Below are 24,576 nucleotides of genomic sequence, written 5' to 3' on the forward strand. Positions count from 1 at the left end.
ATTTCAGATCGCTCTCTGTGTGTCTGGGTCATAAAAATATTGTCAGAACAGTGAGAAAACAGTCTGTGAGATAATACCAGCCATTAAATGGTGAAGTATGGTGAGCGAGGTCAAATTCATGCATTATCATTATTTTAGTGAAAATATACTTTATGATTCAGATTAAGATTTTCAAATGTAGTTGTTTTCTAATTACGTCTTGGAGACTCCAGTTATGGAATATAAGACAAGTATGACAAGTCATAATATTCGAGATGAAAGCAAGTCCAAAAGTAGACTTGGCAGGTGAACTTGATGACGCACCTGTTTCAGCGTGAAAAGATGCTCGGTTAGCATACAAAAATTGAATTGAATGTTGCTTTTTCGTTGGAGTAAAAGCGGCGTGAAAACAAGCTGCGTTTGCGCTTGGGAAAGCTAGTGTGGCATATCCACAACACATTCATTACATTCTATACTCACTGGGCATATCCAAGAAAATGGATGAATTGGAAAATTACTGGAAATTTTTCTTTATTGACATCAGTTTTCGGGAGATGAAGAGGAACGATTACTCATCACCATCATGACTTGTCATATAGATTAGTGCAGCGAAATCGATTTGAATTTGAGATCAGTACATTGCTATCATTTTCAGATACATAATAAATGAAATCTATAATTCCCTATTCAAGCAATGTTGACATCGAAGTGAATCTTAGCTGATTTGAAATCATTCATGTTTAACAGGCTTGAGAACCATTGCAGAAAAGTTTTGAAAATTACGTCAGTAAATTTACTTCTTGTGAATAGAGGAGTACTCTCATGAGGGATAATCTAGAAAATACGCGTAATACTGAAACAATCGAGCTGTTCATGATGGAAGACAAACTGCACAAGAGGAAAAGACGAGGAGGTGGTAGAATATGGCGTTTTGGAAGAAGAAAAAGAATGAATGAATGAAGAAGAAGAAGAAGAAGAAGAAGAAGAAGAAGAAGAGAAAAAGCAGGAGATAAAAAGGAGAAGAAAAAAAAGAATGGAAAAGAGGAAGAAAAAAAAAGAAGAAGATGGTGGGGGAGGAGGCAGAAGAAGGAGGAAAGGAAGAAGAAGAAGAAGAGGAAGAAGGAGGAGAAGAAGAAGAAGAAGAAGAAGAAGGAAAAGAAAAAGAAGAAGAGGGAGAAGATAAATTGGAAGAAAACGAAGAAGAAAGAAGAGGAAGATAATGATGATGATGAATAAGGGGAAGAAGAAAAAATAGTATGAGTTTGAAGAAAGTATGGTAGGAGTAAAAAGAAACACCCAAGAAGAATAATCAGTTGAAAGGAATGAGTAGGAGAGAATAAAATGAAGATACTAAGAATAGTATTAAATGAAGTTAACCGATAGAACTGATTAGGAATTAACCTCACGAAGTCGGAAAAAAAACTTGGAAACGTTTTGAATGTGTGTCAAATTAAAAGAATCCTATTAAAGTGAGGTAGAGGGGAAAGTGTTGAAATTCTACAAGCAAGAGATGGAAGTTATAGAAGGGATAGGAGTTAGAAGAGGAAAGTAGATGAAAAAGAGTAGGATAGACGTGTTACATGGGACGATTTGGATGTAAATTAGGTGTACTTCTTAAAAGAAACGTTTTAATTAGACTGATTGAAATAACTGGAATTCCTCGCCTCTACTTTGTAAGTGATAAGATAGCAGAGTGATAATAATCTATAAAATACGACTGAATCGGATTGATTTATTTTGAAGCCAGTTTTTTTTCAATCAATTGAATGATTTGAAGTGAGAGCAGATCAGGTTTCAAACGTTTTCGATGATAGCAGGATGGGTAGGGATGGGGAGGGGGAGTGGTGTTCTTTCGATTTCCTCATCCTATCATTCAATTCTTCTCAACTGCTCATTCTATTTCCCATTCTAACCTTTCCTAAACTTAGTTTTCGGCTCTTTATTACTGTTCACTATTCCAATATTTCTTTCGTATTCTCCTCTACTCATCCCGTTCTTGATTCTTTCTCAAATCTCTTCAATTCTCATACTCTTCCTCTCTCTCTTACTCTTCTATCTTCTCATTTTCTTCCATTATTTAATCTCCTGTTCTTCTTCACCCTCCTATATCACCTCTTGTCATACACTTCTCACTATTTCTTATCCTCAGCATCCTTTACCTTTCTTATATCTTTATCCAATTTCAGATCTGTTCTCCATCGACATTTTTTCCCAGTCATCTCTCTCTTTTTCTTTATTCCAACTTTTTACTCTCTATTTCTCTCCCTCTCATACTTATCTTCCCTCTTCTCCTTTATTTCTTACCAACTTCTACAGCCCCTTTTTTACCACTCCTTTTCTTTCTCATCTTCCTTTTCTTCATCTTGCAACTTTGTCTCTTTTTTACACTTTTCTCTTTCATGTAATCTTCCTGTCTTTTTCACCTCTGCTGGTGGTCACCTGTCTGGATTTGATCATTTTTCTAAGAATGTACTCACCTGGTCGGGGCTACTTTCTTGAGCTCTTTATCAGTTGTTTGTTTATTTATTAGCTCATTATCAATTTCCTTCATTTTCTACCATTCTTTTTCCTAGTAAAACATCAGCAACGATTCGGAGAGAATTCTACTTATCCTATCAGGAAAAATGATTGATTTTTCTCCTCCCCAAAGACTCACATTCTCTTTTCTCTCTCGCAGACTCTATATCTTTCTCTGCATATCTTTCGCTTTCGATATACATTCATTCAATATTTTATCCCCTTGAGCATAATTTCAAATAGGTTAGTAGAGCTTCAGTGTTTACAAGTTTATGTTTCTTAAATAACTCAATATTTTTCGTTACAAGAGGTAATTGAGTGGAATATTTCCAATCAATAAATACATTCAAGCCATCTAAATTAATAATTGATAGTTTTCATGTTTATTTTGGACTAAATTGTACACGTGAAATTCTAACCTTATCTTGGACTTTGTCACCTATAAATTTGGAAGAGAAATAGCACATGGACTACCTTATTATTTTATCTACCAATTTTATTACATTACTGTGATTTGTATTGTAAATAAATAAGATACATAAACAAATAGAGTTTAAAAAGTGTCATAATAAATACTTTATATCAATATAGTTACTTTAATGTAGTTTTTTTTTGTCTCCACATTCTACAGATCATTCTTTTTCCTTCTCCTTTCCCTTGTACTGTTTCTCCTTTTTCACTTTTTCTCTCCCTACATCTTCTTCCTCTCCTAATTAGGCATGCATCAGGTGTGCCATCTCTTACTTAACTCACATGTAACCAGGTAACCGGATAAGAGGTAAAATATACAGTTTACTTTCAAATAAAATTGATAGCACTTAGATAGTGTAGGCCTTATCTCACAAATTAACTATAATCTTTATGCTGGAACTCTTCTATATTGTAAATATATCGTATAGTCGTAATGTTTATCACCGCATATAGGCCTACGTAACTGTGAGCCCTATTCCTATCCAATTTGTTCGGAGTGACCAATATGGATTCAATGATATATTTCACCAGAGCAAAAGGATAGGTCAGATGGTTAGATTTTCGCTTTTGAATGGCAGTAAGCTGGTTTTCACTCGTATTATTGGAAATTTTGTTATAATTTCAGATAATAGACACAGAAAAAAATCTCAAACAAGAACGTCAAATACGCATGTGCATGACGATGCACACTGTTTGGAATGGATCACCTTATCTATTTTCGCCGTCCCTTACAATGATCTTTTCAAGGTGAAATGGTAGATTATTGGTCAGCTTTCTACTTTTCAATTGCAATATGCTGGTATCATTGAGAATGTTATGAATATAGCAGGTAGGCTCGCTTCGCTCGCCTCATCCGTCTTCCAGCCCCCTGGACCGCCGGCTGAATCATCCACAGAAGACTTACTTTGCTCGCCTGCATTCTTCATTTGAGCTTGCTTCCTCCCGTCAAATACAAATTTCCAGGCTCGATTCAATCAGCAGTTGACCACGCTGAAAAACGCTAGAAAGTAGAAAGCGCCGATTTTGGTCGTATCGCTGGCGAAATGTTGAAGCCTTCTAGGTACACCTTGGCTGAACCTATGTAAAGAATTTTAACATTCTCTCTCAATTAGTTCTTAAAAAATCTCAGAAAATTTAGAAAAACTCTAGGAAAACGCTGTCAAACTGCCTATCTTGGGCGTATCTATGGCGTAATTTTCAAGTCCTCTCAAGACAAAATTTCTAGACTCTAGCTGAACTTCTGTACCAAAGTTGAACATTTAATCTGAAAAACATTACAAAAATCTGAGAAAACGCTGGAAAAACGCTCAAAAACCGCCGATTTTGGGTGGAACTTTGAAGTTTATCCAAAACCTTTCGAATTCAACATTTTCACACCTCATATTATGAACCAACTGAACATGCAAACCAAATTCGAACGTATTTTGTTCATTCGATTTTTAGTTATGTTGATTATGAATGAGTGAGCACAGAATACATAACAATGAGTGTTCTAAGTGTTCTTCACTCCGTGAAGTGAGTGAATGAATTAGTGTCATTGAGCTTTTATAGATTATATCGAGGCACTGAACTTCGCTCGTTATTCTATTTATTGATAAACAGAACACAATTATTCGAAATGATTTGGGAAGGACTAACAGGCACAGCCCAAAACTCTTTCTTCCCCAAATTTCGATTTATACACTTTAATTAGTCCAAAAAGTAGGTTATGTTCCACACACTTGAATTCAGGTCCAATTTCCAGTCCAAACACTTGAAAACAGAAAAGTTCCAATTAAGATTGTTTACAAACCAAATTGAATAACAAAATAACACTCATTAATCACTTAAAACTGTAAAATAATGATTAACTTTGAATATTATCCCATTATATTAAGCGAGCAATTTCTGTGATATCGAATGTGCTATCTGATAAGGGAGAAGCTAGCCCCATACAGTCAGTATGTTTTAGTAATAAAAGGTTCGACTTTTATCTGTATTGAAAAATACCACTGTTTTGAATTTATTTAAATAGCTGATTTTGAATCACTGTATCTGAGAACTACTTTCTTTATTTGAAAACGTCATCGTGACGAAAGCAATTTCTAATTAATTCAACCAATCAGAAACCCGGATTTATTCAAAGGTGTATGAATTCAAGTATTTTTGAGAACAACCACCTTCCAGATGATCGTCAAGCGGTAAACAACCATGGTTCAATGTTCCCTGTTTTAATCCCTGTATTATATTAAGCGAGCAATTTCTGTAAATCTGTTTATATTTTTATATTTATATATCTGGTTATCTGGTTATTTATGTTCAACGAGTCTCGAAAACGTCTCTAAAGATTTTCAGGAAATTTGGAACATAGTAGGTTTATGATATAAAAATTCGATTGCACTATGTTTCATCTCTGGGAAAACTCGCTGAAGGACATGAAAAGGATATTAATTATTCATCTTTGGAAAAACAGATGATAATTTCGTCGTATGGCGATAACAGAAGATGCCTGTGTGGGAGATCAGCTGTATAATCAATCAGCTCACCGTATCTCACGAGAAATATTATCTAGAAATTTAATAGACTTGAACAAAATAATCTGATTTCTTGAAGTGACATGATATCATTCTAAATTAGAGTATATCATAATTTTCTAAGTTAATCATTTTTTTACAGTTTTAAGTGACTGTTATTTTGTCATTAAATTTGGTTTGTGAAAAATCTAAATTCGAACTTTCCTATTTTCTAATGTTTGGACTGAAAATTGGAATTCAAAAGTGTATGGAAGATGAATGAAAAGTGTATGACAGAGAATGTGATATACCTCAGAAAATAGGAAAGTTTAACTAATTTGTAGAGTCATTCACCGAACATTAAAGGTTAAGGCCAGAAAAGAGACTGAGATTAAGTTCTATAGGACAATGGCCATCCCTTTAATGAAATACGGTAGTGAGGTATGGACAAAGACCAAGAATTATGACTCACGAATTCAGGCATCAGAGATGAGGTTTCTGCGCAGCATTCAAGGATACTGGAGACGAGACCACATAAGTAATGAAGTGAGTGCAATGTGCAACCACTAACAGCAATCATTAAAAAATACAGATTAAAATGGACAAATCACCTGCGCCGTATGCCACCAACTCGTCTTCCACTACAAGCTTGGAAGTTGCAGTTGGATGGGAAAAGAAACGTCGGAAGACCGAGGAAGCGGTGGACACCGGAACAGGCTTTACAAGCCTAGTCCATGATGGATGATGATGATGATGATGTTTGGAATATAACCTACTTTTTGGACTAACGTATTTATAGTGTATACATAAAAATTTGGGGAAGAAACAGTTTTGGGCTGTGCCTGTCTCAATTGAAAGAATTGTGTTCTGTGTATCTATAAATGATAATATTAACTATGCTTTTATGCTTCTATGCTTTTGTACTCCGGAGCAAAGCTCGGTGTCCCGATATTCTTTTTAAATTGGGAGGTGGTCTTATGATACATTATTATTCCGGTACAAAATCACTGATCTGTAAGAATATGTAAGAATACATGGGTCGTATATCGTTTATGTATTCAATACATGAGTGGAGGTAGATTACAGGCAGCAACCATTCAATTATTATATTGCTAACTATATTGATTATTATTAATAGAACTCTTATCGATTGGTGGTGATTCAGATTCAAATTTGGCGCCAATCTGCCGCCATTACTGACTGCAAATTAGTAGCCTGTTAATCACATTGAAAAATTGCACAAGTTATTAGATAATGAAGGGAGTGGGGGAGAGAGAGTGAGAGTGAGAGAGAGTGAGTGTTTTCGACGAGAGAGCTGTTTTCATTATCTTCATACCAATCATCTTCTCTACCTCTGCAAATATTTGATCCTTTCATATTTTCTTGCTTCTTCGAACTTGATCTTCACTATTCAGTTCACCTCCCACTTCCCTATTTTTTTGTCAAGTCATTCTTCTATCACCTGTCATAAGTTCATATTTTTTAATTTGTGTAATTTCCTTACCTTCTTTATCCTTTATCCTCAACAGTCTTCTTCTTCTCTGTCTTCTTCTTCTCCTTCTTCTTCTCCTCCTTCTTCTTCTTGTTCTTTTTCTTCTTCTTCTTCTTCTTCTTCTTCTTCTTCTTCTTCTTCTTCTTCTTCTTCTTCTTCTTCTTCTTCTTCTTCTTCTTCTTCTTCTTCTTCTTCTTCATGATGCAAGCAAACATGATTGATTATCTGATAATAATCCGATATCATAAAATTGCTAGACCAGTGTAGTGAGGCCTGCTCGTTCACACCAAGTAGGCCTGTGTTACTGCCGCCCCTATAATACAACACATGTAGCAATTAATTGCATCGAAGATTACAATCAAGCCGGCAGTGCAGTTATAGTGCTGAAATCACCAGGGCTACCAACTACCAGCCTTGTTTTGATGCACACATAAATATAACCGTGATTGGATAACTTCCTTTAAAGGCAAACTATATCCTCGATAAAACTGTTTTTATTGGTGTGCTTGATGGCGAATAATATGGAGTAATTGAAATATCATATTTTGCATAGTAATTGATTCCGAAGACAAGTATGGACTCCAGTATCTGAAAGCAATGAGTTCCTGAAAGCAATGTGTGCTAAATTTTCACAGTTCGGAACATAGTTTTTTATCTTAATAAAATTGTAATTATTCATTATTGATTCAAATTTATTGGAGAAAGAATTTATCACAATGCCAATGGTAATTATGATCTTACACTTTGTCCATATAAAAATGAATGTCTGTATGAGTGTTTGTTTGTTTGTTCCCTTTAGACTTAGAGACTACACGACAGAATGGCATGAAACTTTGGGAAATTGTTGTGTCAATATTAGGGAAGGTTTCTGACCAGAAATTTTAATAGGGGGGATAATAATAATTATTATTATTTATGAATCCATTCTACAGACCTATGTTTTCGTACTTGCCGGCCAAGCGGCTACCGAAGAACGGAAAGATGATCATGATTCTAGATCATATTGTGATAATATGATTCAACATCTCAAGTTACCAGCTGTAATAAACAGGTCACACGTGCTTAATACGGTAGTTCGGAGTTCAAGTGTAGTTGTTTGGTACCAACTGTAGATAATGGTTCCTTAGAAGACCTATACGAATAATTTATCAGTCCCCTATCATTGAAAAACTGGAAAATGTTGGAAAAAAGTTATTGACCTTATGAAGAGAGTTGTTCATATTCGAAACGGTTTGAGATATCGATATGCGGTTTTCGCCATTTATTTTTTCTTGAAATTCCGTATCGAAATCATGTATCGCGTGACTATCTATTAAAAAAATAGAGTTGCATTCAAAATGGTGGAACCAGATTTTTAAAGTCATAAAAGTAGTATTTTACTTTCCTCGCCCTATTACCATAGGTAAGGAAAGTATTGTGTGTGTAGTGTGTGTGTATGAGTGTATGTGCGTCTGTGTACACAATATCTCATCTCCCAATTGACGGAATGACTTGAAATTTGGAACTTAAGGTCCTTACACTATAAGGATCCGACACGAGCAATTTCGATCTAATGCAATTCAAGATGGCGGATAAAATGGCGAAAATGTCAAAAACAGGATTTTTCGCGATTTTCTCAAAAACGTCTCCCACGATATTGATGAAATTTATAGTTTAAATAGTCATTGATAAGCTCTATTAACTGACACAAGTCCCATATCTATGAAAATTCCAGGAGCTCCGCCCCATCAATGCAAAGTTTGATTAAAGATTCCCAATTATCAGGCTTCAGATACAATTCAAACAAAAAATTCCAAGTGGAAAAGATTGAGCATGGGAATCTCTACAATTAATGTTCAGAAACATTGTCTCCTAAAATTGAAAATAAGCTTGAAATTTGAGAGAATGTGAATATTCAATTGCAACTGTTGATTCTATTAAATCATTCACTATGAAGAGATAGCAGATCTCGTGTGTATCCAGCTTTATTGTCCTGTCACCAGCTGGCAGATTTTTGAATAGTAGACTTGAGATGCGCGTGTATACTAGCGTCAGGTGATCAATTTTCATAACGGCAAGGAAAGTTGTGTGAGTGCGCCACACCAGATTTTTTAATTTGAGTAGGATCCCCAATCACAAACACCGTCCAATTACCTTTGTGTATGAGATATTAAGCCGTTCTCGGACTTTTCACCCATCCTTCATGATAAATCTCATATACATGAAAACAAACTTTAGCTAGGTGAGCATTCAAGCCGCTAAGTTTCTTGGATACTACTAGTAGTTTTATCACAATATTGTTTGCTGATGTAATGCATAGTTATTGATTTCATTTATCATATATTTCCAAGATAAGACTGATAATCTCCTGAAAAGAGGATTAAATTTCAAATCAACATTCCATTCAAATCGACTCACATCTCTTCTTAGAGTCGTACACATCCACTTCTGCATGTTCCTATAAAGTGTTAATATCAGATATTTATTATTTACTTGCATTGCATGTAAATTCAAGAAGCCGTATCATAAAGTATTCTATCACATCACTAACTTTTAGTTATTTATTTTCGTTCTCACCCCTCATGTTGGAAGCCAATTTGTAGTACATAAACATAATATTGCAACACAACTGACGTGACCCCCTACTTGATATGTATATTACTTTTAGAACGTATATGCGTCCATCTACAGATATCTATTTGATACTTCATATTGTCATTGAAAGCATGAAATACGATAGGCTATAAAAGGGGCAATACACTTCATCTGAGTATAGTCATATTTCAGTGTACATCCTGTGAATATTTTATCCATTACCGCCTTTCAAGTTTGCAACAACAGAGCATGTCTCATTACTGAATTGAGAATTCTTCTTCTTCAATAAAACAACAATGGACGAGAGAAAAGTTTTGGAAGAAGTCGATGAGGAGGAGGGGATGAAAAAGAGGAAGATGGACACAGGAAGGGAAAATGGAAAAGTGTGAGGAGAACAAGAAAAGGAAGATGATGATGATGATGATAGAAAATAATATTTTTAATAATAATTAATTAGTTTATTCTATTCTATTCTAATATATGGAGAAGAAGAAGGCAAAAACGAAACAGGAAAGTGAAACAAGAGGACGAAAAGAAGAAGATGATGGTGATTGTGGTGAAAAATATGATAGGATAGAGAAGTGCAGTACCTATGAATTTGGAGAATGTAGAGGAATGAAAAAAAGAAAACAAGAAACAAAAGTGAAACAAGAAGAAAAGTAGGTTTTCAATGTTCTCCATTTGTTCATATTTCCTAAGATTTTAATAATATATTACGGTACTGATTTCGATGTTGATATTTCTCTGATACAAAGTAGCTTTCAACAGTGATACAATTATAACAAGATATCCAAATGTCCAAAAAACAATACATTGTTGCTATTATTCCTTATAATTGTTTTCCTATTTTCTATCAATTGATGACGTGCATCATTAAATGCATTATTTTGAATAAGAATTTCATGAAAAACTTCGTTTTGAAATCCAATCATAATTTTCAAAAATTAAACATAGTTCTAGCTAGAATTTGTTTTTAAACGCAATGAAAAATATTGAATATATATAATTTTAACGTATTTTCTGCTTGCAGAAGGAGTATGGAGAAATTCTGAGTTATATATATGGGACTGCATTTATCTTCGACGAAGGTGAGGGATTATTATAGAAATCAAAAAATGGATGATTTTTATTTTTATGAATTATGCATGCATTTTATATAAAAGTGGTTGCTAATTTGTGTTTTGTGTTTTACAATATTTGTATTTGCAATTAGAAGATTTGACAATTCGTATGAAAACTATGAGAGTTTGATCACTCAGTCATAAGAGTTGATCTTTGATCTTTGATCAAAAAAGCATAAGTGCTGCCAATATATGATTAAATTCATCTTCTAGCATAATTTTTAAATAATTGAAAATTTTAATTTTCATACATGAAATTCAAATTTGTCTTCATAGAGAACACGGTGGATGAATATACTTTCATTCCACGAACCTTAATGAAGAATAATTGTTAATCAATATACAAACATCTTCAATAACATAAAAATATAACCGTTATAACAATTCAAATATTATTATCATTATTCAATGTGTAGGACTTACCAACACATGAATTGTGAGAATATTCTATGTTGCTAGTATGATACCGTACATGTTCATAATGACTGCACTTAAAACTTGCAAGTATTGTCAGGTCTTCACGGGAAAAAATCTCAATCTCAAATCTTATGCGAATTAGTTGGATATCAAACGAAATCGTAGATTATAAGGGGACAAGATCATTAATTACAGTATCGGAGTGAAGTTCATACTAATATTCTCATCCAACATTAAATCAAGCGATTGAAGTGACAGCTATAAGTAAATCTAAAAGCTTCACATTATTTAAAAGATCTAAAAGCTTTTATGTCTGAGCCCGAGCTCGATTATAACCGATAAGACACGATGTGAACTGAGCATTCTTCTATTTATCGTCTTATACTTGTTGCTAGAAATAAAATAATTATCAGTGAAACGAAAAAATACAAGTGTCGGTGAGAATCGAACCTAGACCTTTCACGTTTCCAACATTCTTGGCCAGTTAGTTGTTGTAGTTTCAAGATTTACGAACTGGTTCTACTTTGACTAGTAAATTATTCTGTGGCTGACTGGTAATGTTCAGTATACATCTTTTTAATGGCTGGATTAGGTTGATTCTAGCAGTGAGATGGAAAGGCATATTATTAGTGAGAATCCTTGTGTAAATATCATCACTTATCCTACACCACCGATGGCGTTAACAATGTAATTGTGGAAAGGAACTTAACTAATTCAATAGTGATTTCCAAATGATTTGCAGCAGATTCTCTTAAGCAGCACGTTTGACTCACCTTTGCACATTTCAAAGTTATTTGAATTGAAATGTACTACAGAGAAAACATATTGTCTGTTGTATTTTCATTTTATATCATAAGATACGTGGATTCAAAAATGGAATTTGGAGAAGGAGAAAAATAGCGAAATCGAGCGCTTCCTGGGGAGTGAAGACATGGTCCGATTTATTAAAGCTGGCAGAATTAGGTGGATGGGGCACTTGCTGAGAATGGGTGATGGAAGGATTGCAAAATGTATATGGAGGAAAAGAATATATAATAGAAGAAGGAAAGGAAGGCCAAGGAATAGATGGACCGATGATGTTGAGCATGATTTGAGAACGCTTGGAGTTCGAAACGGGAAAAAAGGCAGGCAGTCGATCGGGAGAGATGAAGAGGCTTTGTGAGGGAGGCCAAGGGTTGTAGCGACCTGTAGAGCTAAGGAGTAAGTAAAATACGTAGCAATATCATTCTACATTCTTTCATTCATCCACACGATCATTGGGGTGATATTTATTCCATCAAGATCTCAGTTGATCAAGAATCAGCCAGGGAAAGTAACTCCAGTACGTCAAGCTTCTGTTGCTTTCATCAGAGATGAACGGAATAATAAAATGATATAGTTTCCTAACTCTGTGCTTTCATAAAGTCCAGTGGATACAGTATCATAATTATATTTAATTCCAATTAATTATCAAACAATTAATTATCGACATCCAAAAGCAAAAAACCTAGTCCCTTAACTATAGTGAGGTCCAGTGAGGACCTATGAGAACTATAGTGAGGCAGTGGAGAAGGATAGGAGAAAAACGTCGCCAAACCTCTGTCTTGTCAATGCCTTCTATAGACGATAGATACATCAATAAACCTGTGCAGCTACCGTCTATAGAAGGATTGATAAGACTGAGGATCGGCAACGTTGTTCGCCTATCTTTCTCCACTGTCATTACAACGTGGACCTCACTACAGATGAATTTATACAAAATATAAACTAGAATAATAATTATTGGACTGTATATGATATGGAAAAATCATTTGGAATAACTATAGATAATATTATATGCATCTACATAAATTGGCGGAGTTTGAACATACCAATGTAGAGATTTTTAGATCTTTTTGTGTAGTTGAGAAGTTGATATTGTGGTAATTATTTTTTGACAATTTCTTAGTCTTTTTCATTCAATTTTTAGATCTGGTTGACGAATCTTCCGAATCTTCACAATTTTAGAATTTTCTCAAGATAGATTTGTAGCTAATTGATCGAGAATGAACTCCATTTGATACATGAAGCAAATTGAGAATGTTTAGTTTATTTAGTTAATGAAGTTAGTTTATTTAGTTTAATACTGACTGAATAGTTCCGATTCTTCTTCAGTTTTGTCCCAAGTATCGACCTCAACTACTGTTATGCTGAAATATACTAATAATCAAAGTAAATAAGTTTGAAATCAAAACAATATTGAGGAATTTGATGTGTGTATTTAAATTTATTTTCAAGAGCCATGCTGTGAGCCATGTTTGGCGCCCACCGGTTGCTGACAGAGATCATACTGATCGCAGGAAATAGAACCGAAAAGCTATTATCTCAGATATGAGATCGTGTGTTTGCGTAATTCTTCGATTAACAACCTGATTCTATAGTGAGGTCCACGTTATAATGGCAGTGAAGAAAGATAGAAGAACAACGTTGCCGATCCTCATGCCTTCTATCGACGGTAGCTGATACAGGTTTATTGATGTAATATTAACTGTTCATTCTCGTTTAAAATAATCAATTATATTTTATCAAGCAAGAGATTATATTTTTTCAATAATTTCATAATTAAGATGAAATATTTCGTTAATTAATTATTTCGTTAAAAGGCGATCTGGCAACAGAGCAAAGCGAGAAAGAGATAGCGCTATGTGATTTGTTGAATGATAGACAAGGATAGCAATACCATTGTTAATCAAACGCTGCCATTATAACGTGGACCTAATATAGTCGAATCTATTCGTAGATCGTTGATGAAAAACAGTTTGCCGGTCTCTGATGTCACATTAGCGAATTAACATTAATCTATTTGATAATCGAATCTGTCAGCACATTGTTCAGTTCGTGGTAGCACCATGTTGAACCAGTCGTTTCTTGTCTAGGAGAGATTCATTTAAAACTGTCTGCCTTTCTTATAGATATCATAGATGCTGCCCATACAACCAATGCTGACTGTCCAAAAAAGATCTGACTTAGAAAAGGTACAACTAATTCTGTCAGCATTGTTTGGAATAGGAAGCATTGGTTTCATTCATGAGCAGTACTGACCGTATGAAGTGGTTCTCACTATGGTGACCCACGGCTAGAAAAGCAGAACTGCCATTTTTGGAAACGGTGGCTTGTAATTTTTTTAGGAGCGAATTTAGGCGATAAATTTCGTTAAACAGATGTCTTCAACCTTGAATGTTGTGCGCTGTAGTGGTAACTTATCTGAGCCCAGGGAGACTTAATTTATTCCGAAACATATCAATAAAACATCGCTCTCGACTCTGTGAACTATATTCCACTATGCTTTTTGAAATTCTGTTTTTCTCATAGGACTAGGTAAACTACATTCTACAATACGTATCTATAGTGAAGTGTATACAACCACAGATTTGAGCTTATATTTATAGGAATTTAATTTGTTGGTTTCCTATGTTGAAATTGATTAAATGAAACTAGATGAATGATGAAATAATTTTTATGTTGGAATGACAAAATTAATTTTGGATAAATATTGAAATAAACTGTTACAAGTGACAAACAAACTATACCAGTTGAAAACATCACAGGTGGCAATCATATGATTCGCCGCATATTTGACCGAACGTTGTGAGGTCTATACTGTATAGTGACTGGACTATAGGCTTATTATGATACTAGCTTACCCGGCGAACTTCGTACCGCCAAAAGTCAATGTATCTCATGTCACACTTGACTTTATTTGGTGAATCATGAAATTCATCTGAAAAAAAACTGCCAACAATCAATATTTCATTTACATCTCAATACGGACTTCCTATGTGTTTGGTCATGCAGCATTTATTATTCCGAAAACATATTATTCCTTCCAATCTATTGGTAGTAATATCTATCAGTAAAGTGTTGAATTGAAAAAAATAGATAGGATGAATCAGTTAATTCAGTACCGTATCTGGAGAAATAGTCAAAATGGGTACTTGATAATAATATCGAGTGACCTGGCTGGCTCAGGTCTGGTGTCACAGTTTTCAGGTCGCAACTGATCAATTTCAGGGCCTCTGACATGACCTAACGACTGCTTTTTAGGCAGCCGGGTACTTGATGAACTGTGACTCTCCCGATCATTGAACATTATTTATGGAGAACTCCATAAGCAATAATCATTCTCTAGAGAACAAATACATTTTTTATTTATTTATACAATAAGTACATTATCAAATGATAGGGAGAGGAGAAATGAGGTAACCTTGTGCTATTCCTCTCCAAATTTAGATAACACATAGTCCGGAATAGGTTAAGTCTTGTAGTTCTTCAATTAACAAAATTTTTAGTACTCAAGCATTTCCACAAAGTCGATTTTCAAATTTAGATGCTTCAAAACTTGACATAGAAGAAATATTTCACATTTTTAAAACTAAAATAGGGGAAATTCACATTTTCACATATTAAAGATATAATTTTGAGGAATTACCGAAAAATTAGGAGTTGAAATTATGCGTTTCGCTCCTAATCAAGGAATGGCATTTCACAGGATCGATTTATTTGTGTTTTCCAATGCTTGATTAGTAATGTCAATGGACATTATTACAGGAATAGCAATCTCTGATCTTGTAATCCTTATTGGAATTCAACATTCCTGATCAGATATACTAAGATGCATTTAGATCTTATATCCTAAGGCATAAATAGTTTATTGAAATATTCCAGTCAGATTTGGGACTATAATACAGTGAAAGTTAGTGTATCTATTTATTTATAGCTACTGTTGGTGCGCCTCAGGCGAAATAATAAGGAATGTTCAAGAAAAACGCTTCTAATCTCAAATTCCTTCGCATTGTAGAGAAATATTCCAACAATAGAATAGAATAAGTATGTATTTTTGTGTAATTTAATCCCAGAAAATAACCTAATACTATAATTGTATTCCTCAACATTCACTATAGCCTATCTAGTCGGTGATCGCATGGACATGAGATGAGAATATTTTCGTATAGAAAACTTATTTGAATACCACCAAGGAGTAACAAGCATGAGCAGAGAACTGATTTAATTTTTCGAAATAGTCAATATCAACACTTGGAATAACATATTATATTTATATACATATGTACAGGAGATTTAAGTAAAATGTTATGGAGTTGTTGAAGAATGCTTGTCCAGGAAAACCAAAAATTTCAAATCCTATTACATTAAGCGAGCAATTTCTGTATTTATATATCTGGCTATTTTTATATCTGGTTATTTATGTTTAACGGATTTCGAAAACGGCTCTAACGATTTTCACGAAATTTGGAACATAGTAGGTTTATGATATAAAGATTCGATTGCTCTTGGTCTCATCCTTGGGAAAACTCGCTGAACGACATTAAAAGGATAATTCATCCTTGGCTGGAAAAGCTGCGGATAGTAAAAAAGTGAGTATGTGAAAAATCAAAATTTCGCATCCCCGAAATTCATAAGATGACGTATAGCCAACTGTGAAATATAAACACTATCATTTTTAGAGAATTGTGTTCTGTTATCAATAAATAAAAAATAACGAGCGAAGCTCGGTGCCCCGATATTGTTACATTACGCAGCATTAAAGAGCCGGTAGTTGTTTGGAAGTTTGACTAATGTGACTGACTCATAATAATTCATAACTTGTCTCAAATCAAATCACTTAATGCATATTAAATTTCATAGCTCAAATGATTAATAAGTATTTCCAAATATATTTACATCAAATCAGTAGCCTCAGGTTTTAGAGGTTTTTGTTGAATTCAATCAGCAGGGTTCCAAACTTTGTTCAAAAATAATATCAGGGCACCGAGCTACGCTCTGGAGTACAAAAGCATAGACGCTTTAAAGCATAGTTTATTATATTTATTTATTGATACACAGAGCACAATTCTTTCTATTGATTGGGTGATGATCAACAGGCACAGCCCAAACCTGTTTCTTCCCCGAATTCCGATATTTATACACTATAAATAGTCCAAAAAGTAGGTTATGCTCTATTCAATTGAATTCAGGTCCAATTTCCAGTCAAAACATTTGAAAAAAGAAAAGTTCGAATTTCGATTTCTAACAAACCAAATTTAATAACAATATAACTCTCAGTAATCACTTAAAATTGTAAAATAATGATTAGCTTTAAAATTTTTGATATAGGTACTCTAATTTAAATAAAAATATAATGGATCTTGAATAGAATCATATTGTTGGTCATGTCAACGAATCAGATACGGTTAATCAATTCGGTTTATCTATATTTGCCTGATAAATAATACTTCTCATGAGATCCGCTGATTGATTGCAATAGTTCAACAGCTGAACATAGTTCTGTCTCTCTCCCACACCGGCACTCGCAACTTCTGTTATCAACAGACGACGAAATCATCAAGTGTTTTTCCATGGATGAATAATTATTATCCTTTCCATGTACTTCAACGAGTTTTCACAGGGATGAGACCTAGTGCAATCGAATTTTTATATCATAAACCTACTATGTTCCAAATTTTGTGAAAATCGTTAGAGCCGTTTTCGAGATCTGTTGGACATAAATATATAACTAAATAAATAAATAACAATATAAATAACCAAATAAACATATACCGAAATTTCTCGCTTAATATAATAGGATAAAGCATAGAATCATTGATAAAACCAGTAGCAAAAAACAAAACCGTGGATTAAAGAAGGAGAAGGAGGAGAAAAAGAAGAAAAAAAAGAAGAAGAAGAGGAGGAGGAGAAGAAGAAGAAGAAGAAGAAGAAGAAGAAGAAGAAGAAGAAGAAGAAGAAGAAGAAGAAGAAGAAGAAGAGGACGATGCAGTGGAATAGTGTTCCTAAAAATGCGAAATTATTGTGATAGGTAGGCGACAACTTGTCAAAAGTCTGTCGTGATTATAACGAGGAGCGAACCGGCTTCCAGAGCGAAGTTAAAGCACGTGACACGCAATCGGCTGTCAGCACGGGGCGTCCAGGTTGGGCCGGTGGGTGGTCTGTCTGACCGCTGCCCCCCCAACCACCAAGGGGTCAACCAGACCAGACGCGGTTTCACCTCCCTTCACCCCACCGCCATCGCACTTGCAATCCGTTCATTCAATGTAGAGAATGAATTTGGAAGAGTAGATTACCAAATCCTAGCTTAACCTAATTGATAATTATTAATTTTATTTGAAAATGATTCTTAATTTCGAAAATATTATGTAAAATGAATATTATATGAAATAATAATTAATTTTATATAAATTATATGATAATATTATATAGATGGTATATATAAAAATAATGTATAAAATAATAATTAATTTTGAAAGAATTGAAAATTTTAAAAGGATTATTATTTAATGCATTGATTTGATTCAATTTGATTTAATGGCATCGATTTCTATCTCATTGATTTGGGACGTTCTGCTGTCTCCTCCCTTATTATGACAATGCTTTCTTTATAACCAAATTAATAATAGAAAAGAATAGTAACCCTCCAGTGCTGAAGGCCTACAAAAAACTCGCTAATTTCTGGATATCAACGACTCATTCTCTGTTTAATCAATTATTCTGGAAGAAGATATTAAGATAATTTCAACGATAAATGCAACTGACAGTTCTGATAATGTGCTAGGATGTCTTTCGATTATGCAAGAATATGAAATGATAAAACATATGAATTATTTATGATTATTTATTTATTCATTTGATAGACTAACAATACAGTAGTCGGAAATAATTTCAACGATAAATGCAACTGACAGTTCTGATAATGTGCTAGGATGTCTTTCGATTATGCAAGAATATGAAATGATGAAACATATGAATTATTTATTTATTCATTTGATAGAGTAAACAATACAGTAGTCGGAAAAGTAAAAACAGGCTACTGCCCAAAACCTCTTCAATTTCCTAATTTTTTATGTTTTCATAACGATAAAATAATGGTAAAATATAAATTGTTTACCAATTTTAAACTCAGCAAAATAATCTAATCCGATTGAGTAATTGAGAATAATACAAATGAAATAACTACCTTTATTATCAGAAAAAATTCAACCACAAAATTGATTATTCTCTAAAGATCTGGATATTCAACTAAATTTACTTCAAATGAAATATGATCATAAAATATGTGATTAGTAATGATAATTTACTACCTTTTCTCTTTGATGAACTTCCAATGATGTTCTTTCATATACCCTCAAAATAGTCAAAGAATGGAGTCGATTCCGTTAGCCAAGGAACTTGCTCTGTTGAGTGGCATATCTTCTGTTCAAGCGTATCAGGCTATATGTGTCAAAGTTCGAATGAATTTCAGGAATTAATAATGAAATAATTCTCATGATCTTTCATAACTCAGACGAGGAGACGTAAAAATACCCATCGAGTCTATTGCTGATATCTATGTTGAAACAAACCCAATCGATAAAGTACAAAAAAGAACTCATGCACTATACATTCCATCAATGGCAACCCAGCAAATTTGAGTCCTATATACAAGTTGAAATTTATCCAAATTTTGCTATGCATCTTTTTTCGCGGTCAACGATACGATACGATAGATGATCCACTAGTATTGTTAGTAATGATAGCCTTCTAATAAGGGGATTTTTATTATATACTCTCCAATGCATCCCAAATGGTGTTAAACCCCTATAATCTGCTCATGCGCGGTTTTTAGTGTCCCTTCGAGGGGTGTGTTTAAAACGATGCGTGCGCATATGTATGATATCGACTGAGAGGGTCAGTCAAACCCTCATCACATTATCAATGAAATTCAATAAATTACTTCAAAACTTCCTATACAAGGTCCTGGGGCCATCTGCATCATCTACGAATAACGCTAATCCTCGTCTACTTGTAGATATGGTTGTATTTATCATAATGTGTTTCATACGGAAAACGTATGAAGCACAACATAAACGAACAGCTGACCTTTCCCCGTTTAAACCAAGTATCTGCAAACGGGCCTAACTAGTACCACCAATTTTTTTTTTAATCTAGGTGGTAGTGGCCTAAGGCAGATCACTTAGTTTAATCGGGAAAATGTTAGCTGTTCGTTTAAACCCTGTATGAGACACATATTCCATTAATAAAAAGATTCCATTTTAAATTATTAAGATTTAGAAACAGTTAAGTCTCTACTCCTACTGGCGAACAAGTGTTTCACTTATGCCAGTAGTTCTTCACCTCCAGCCGTATTTTTTAGATAGTTGATATAGATATTTAGAATAATAATTATTGTTCTTTTTTCTCTGATTGTCACATCTTTGTACTGTTTTCTGTGTGTTGGTGAAATAAATTGAATTGAATTGAAAAAAATTGAATATTGATGAATGCAACCGTATTTACAAGTAATCATGGTTTAGCGTTAACCGTAGTATTAGCATATAGCCCTCAGTCTACTAAATTCCAGCTAAAAGAAAAGTAGTTTGTTCCAATTCATACAAATTTGACTATTCATTCGTGTAACATGACCTACAGCGACATTTTAATTGGTTGATGCGCAAAGGAAGGAAGACATAACATAGAAAACATTATTCCAAACAACAACTCATATTTTCAACTAAATACCCAATGGTTTACTAAACACTTACTAATTACTAATTGCTAATAACACTTACTTTAATTACTAATCCGCAAACAGAAAAAAAACAACAAACCAAACCTACTCTAGAATATGGTACGCCATATTGAAGTAGGTCGATTTCCACATAGAAAACACTAAACATGGAGAAGACATAATTATTATAAGAAATTTTCTGAAACTAACTATTGTATGTAATTATAATTGGAAAGTATTAAATTTATAAGTATCTAATATTTTCTGTAATTGATGTAGTAGTTTTAGTTTTTTTGAAAATAAACATTCATTTAAGTATTATTTATTTTATAATTCGCTGCATCGAAGTAATATCGAGCTGAATCTTCATTGAGCACAGTAACAATACAATGATATCACTGTAAGCATGAACTAGAGAGTCATTGAACAGAATATAGGGGTTTCCACGATCTTGAGATATGGCCAGCTAAGTTGAGTTTTTGCCATTTGAATCCGCTGTTTCACTTCTTTGAAAGGTACTACCATACCACTAATTTAACAAATAGCAAGAATTGGCAAATATAAAAAAATCACCGCTATAAATCCAACATAGAGGAACAATCATAGGAGAAGACTCAAGACATCATAATTTAAATACTCAAGACAAATCAAGTTTGTAAGATTCATGACTATTTCCATAAAGAAGCCGAATATGATAATAATTACAAAATAATTCTATAATAAATTATGGTGGAAGAGGAAAGGGCAAACAGAGGGGGAAAGAAGAGGAGTAGTTTTGATGAGAGTGAGAGAGAGAGAGAGAGAGAGTGAGTGAGGAAGGAGAAGGAGAAGAAAAAGGAAGAGTGAGGATCAAATGAGTCAGGATGTTGAGATACAGTGTGTGGGACAGAATGAGATAAATAGGCTAGAGTTGTAAAGTAAATCCTCTGTTTTGTAGTTAGAAGATGTTTTCGGAATACACTGGGAGATAAACTTCGTGTTTTAAGACTTTGAGAACAAACCACGCGACACGCCACACACTGTGGTGGATTAGCAGATACCGATAATAGATGACAATGAAACACTCCAATAATAACGGATGGATACAAAGAGGACAAAGTGAGAAAAGTGGGATAAGAAAGAGGAAATTGGGAAATAAATGAGAGGAACAGGACGATGAGGGAGAGGAAATGAATAAGAGAAGAAGAGAAGAGAGCCAATATTATCAATGTCAGCCTGTTATTTATGTCGAAGGTGAAGTTAGAGCACAATCAACTCTCTCTTTCATTTAATCCTTCAATACATCATTGAGTAACATGAAGATTTGGGTTAATACAAACAAATATTCAGAATAATAATAAAAAATATTTATCATACAAGAATTTGGAAATATCTTATAGCGTGAATCTAACAGTAATTAAATGTATATCTGAATAAACTTGAACTCAATAAAATAGAGAGTAGGGAAAAAATGAAGATCTTTTAAAAAAGGTGATATTAAGTGCAATATTTGACTGTAATTTGGTGTTTTAATCATTCTAAATTCAAAATTTCTAGCTCATATATGTTTTTGGACAGAAATTGAACTTTAAGGCTAGGCACAAACCAGTTGGTCAGGACAAGACAAGACATGATCTGAAACAATACTTCACATTAGTTGCTTATGACGCAACACACACTGATTAGTCATTGCAATTAGACATGTCTTCATAAGCAACTGTGTTAAGTATTGTGACTAAACGTGTCTGATTATGTCTTGTCTCGTCTTGACCAACTGGTGTGCGCCTAGCCTAACTTTTCACAGTAGGAACATAAACTATTTCTCAGACATGTTATTATTTTTCATCAAAATTTGGGAACAAAATAATTTCGGGCTATGCCTGTTGTTCTCTCCCAATCATATTCATATGATTTGTAATTGTATCAATAAATAAATAAATATCTTTTCTAAACAAGGATTAGAATAGATGAGGGTTCGTTATTCATGTAGAAAGAAAGATAGAGAGAAAAAGGAATAGATTGATTGATTTAGTACTTCATTTATTTATGTGGATTGCAATATACTTATATACACTTTTATACAATAGCTGACAATAGCAAAATTATAGATGAATTAACAAAATATAGACTAAGAAAATAATTATTGAACTGTATATGATATGGAAAAAAGCAATTTGGAATAACTATAGATAATATTGTTATCCATCCAAATAAAATGGTAGGGCTTTGGCCATATCAATGTCCATTCTTCGGAAATTCGGAAAGGATATTCTGAATATTCCAGTAACTCTCTATCAAAACTTTAATCTCATTTATTCAACTGAAGATTTGTTTACAATTAATGAGAATGTTGTAGAGGTTTCAATCTATATGAGAATTCAAGAACTAAACATAAGATTAATAAAGTGATGAAAGAGAGAGAGATAAAGAGAGAGCGAGAGAGAGAGAGAGAAAGAGATTGATTGATATAATTCCCTTTGCCAGGTCTGAAAAGACCTATGGTAAACATCAAATCATAGAAATACATTGAAAATCGATGAAGAGAAAACAAAAATTAAAAATATAAATAAAATTACTTCATTTTTTTTTTAGTAGTAGAATGATTATATTTTTAAAAAGAGTACAGATAATATTATGGCAGAGATGGCATGGAAAGCTGGAGCAAATATTGAATAATGTGGAAGAATAGGAGTGGAATATTGGTTGGGATCAGTAGAAGGAAGAGAGATAGAGAATAAAATTTCCATGTAGATAGGAAGAGAGATGATGGATATAGATACACCATTAGAAAACGTCATACTATCAGACCAAGGAAAAATATTGTAGTATAGTACTAGTAGAAAAGATTCAAAAAGATACTGTAGAATAACCTGAATAAAAAGCTGGTGTGGTACACTCATACATCTTTCCTTGCTAATTGAACTGTAAGCCCCACGAGAATAATGTAGGGAATAATTATCATAATGACGATTGGCGGCTACATTAAAACTACGAACATACTATTGTTTATTGTAATCGTTTTTGTCATAGTCATTCAATCTCAGCTGTTTTCCATGCATGAAATCAAGCCGGTAAACAGCTGTTTGCAGAACAAATAAACATATTATTCTCATTACAGCATACTCTACTGTAATGAAACCATATGTTTTCTTTACAGTCGAGTATGTTTCCTACTTCCGAAAATTTCAAAATAAATTTTAATATGAACAGCAAAACTGCTACAAAAAAAAAAACACCTTCCGTGCTCCAGGTGGAAATTTTGTAAACTTCATCAAAATTCCTGATTCAGAATTTGTGGACTATGTTATGTTTATAGAATGCATGTAGTACTTCATCACAAGCAGGTAAATATAAAACATATATTTCTAAATTATTCTTCTTCAGATTATTATGACAAAAAATAGTGTACAATACTTGGACGTGAATGTCTTATACAGTGCTCAAATGAAATTCTAGTCTCGGCTAAGAAAATTCTAACGCCTCGACTAGAAACATCATTCTCGCCTGCAAAAGGCCCCTTCCCATCCATGTGACGTAAGATACTATTCCAGAGTGCATTTTCCTTCGTGTGAATTATTTTGAGATTCGATGTTTTTCTAAAAGTCGTAAAAACAGCTGTTCTACAGATGAAATATCTCGATTATGTGTTTTTTTGAATAAACTGCTCTCTCTCCCTACCCCATGCACGAGAAGAAGGTTACAAAGTCCATTTCTCAAGGATGGGGTGGACCCCCTGTTAGTTTCCCAGGAAGGAGACTCATGCCAGTTGATAAAGTTGATAGATAACTAACTATACAGGGTAGCCCCCTGTGGGTTGGGAGAGTTTTGAGTCGATCATCGTACTCAAGAATGTGTTGAAAACCAGAATTCACCCACAGTATCCATGCTTGGCGTAGGAGGCGACTAAAATGGACCTCAAGGCAACTCCAGAAGTTGCCTTGCCTTCAAACCAACGGGATCTACCCCATCAGTCAATCAATCAATCAATCAATCAATCAATCAGGGCAGTTTCGGGGGCAA

General features: G+C 33.8%; 1 protein-coding gene across 3 annotated transcripts in view; it reads left to right on the forward strand.

The window, feature by feature from the left end:
* The window catches only part of LOC111059872, a 345,846-nt gene that overhangs the window by 177,849 nt on the left and 143,421 nt on the right, over positions 1–24,576 (forward strand). For all 3 annotated transcript variants that reach the window (XM_039435380.1, XM_039435379.1, XM_039435378.1), the window contains one exon: positions 10,556–10,613. The gene's annotated coding sequence lies outside the window, so the exon portion shown is untranslated. The remainder of the gene's footprint in view (positions 1–10,555; positions 10,614–24,576) is intronic.

Source organism: Nilaparvata lugens, chromosome 9 (assembly GCF_014356525.2).
Source record: "Nilaparvata lugens isolate BPH chromosome 9, ASM1435652v1, whole genome shotgun sequence".
In the NCBI taxonomy this organism is placed as follows: Eukaryota; Metazoa; Arthropoda; class Insecta; order Hemiptera; family Delphacidae; genus Nilaparvata; species Nilaparvata lugens.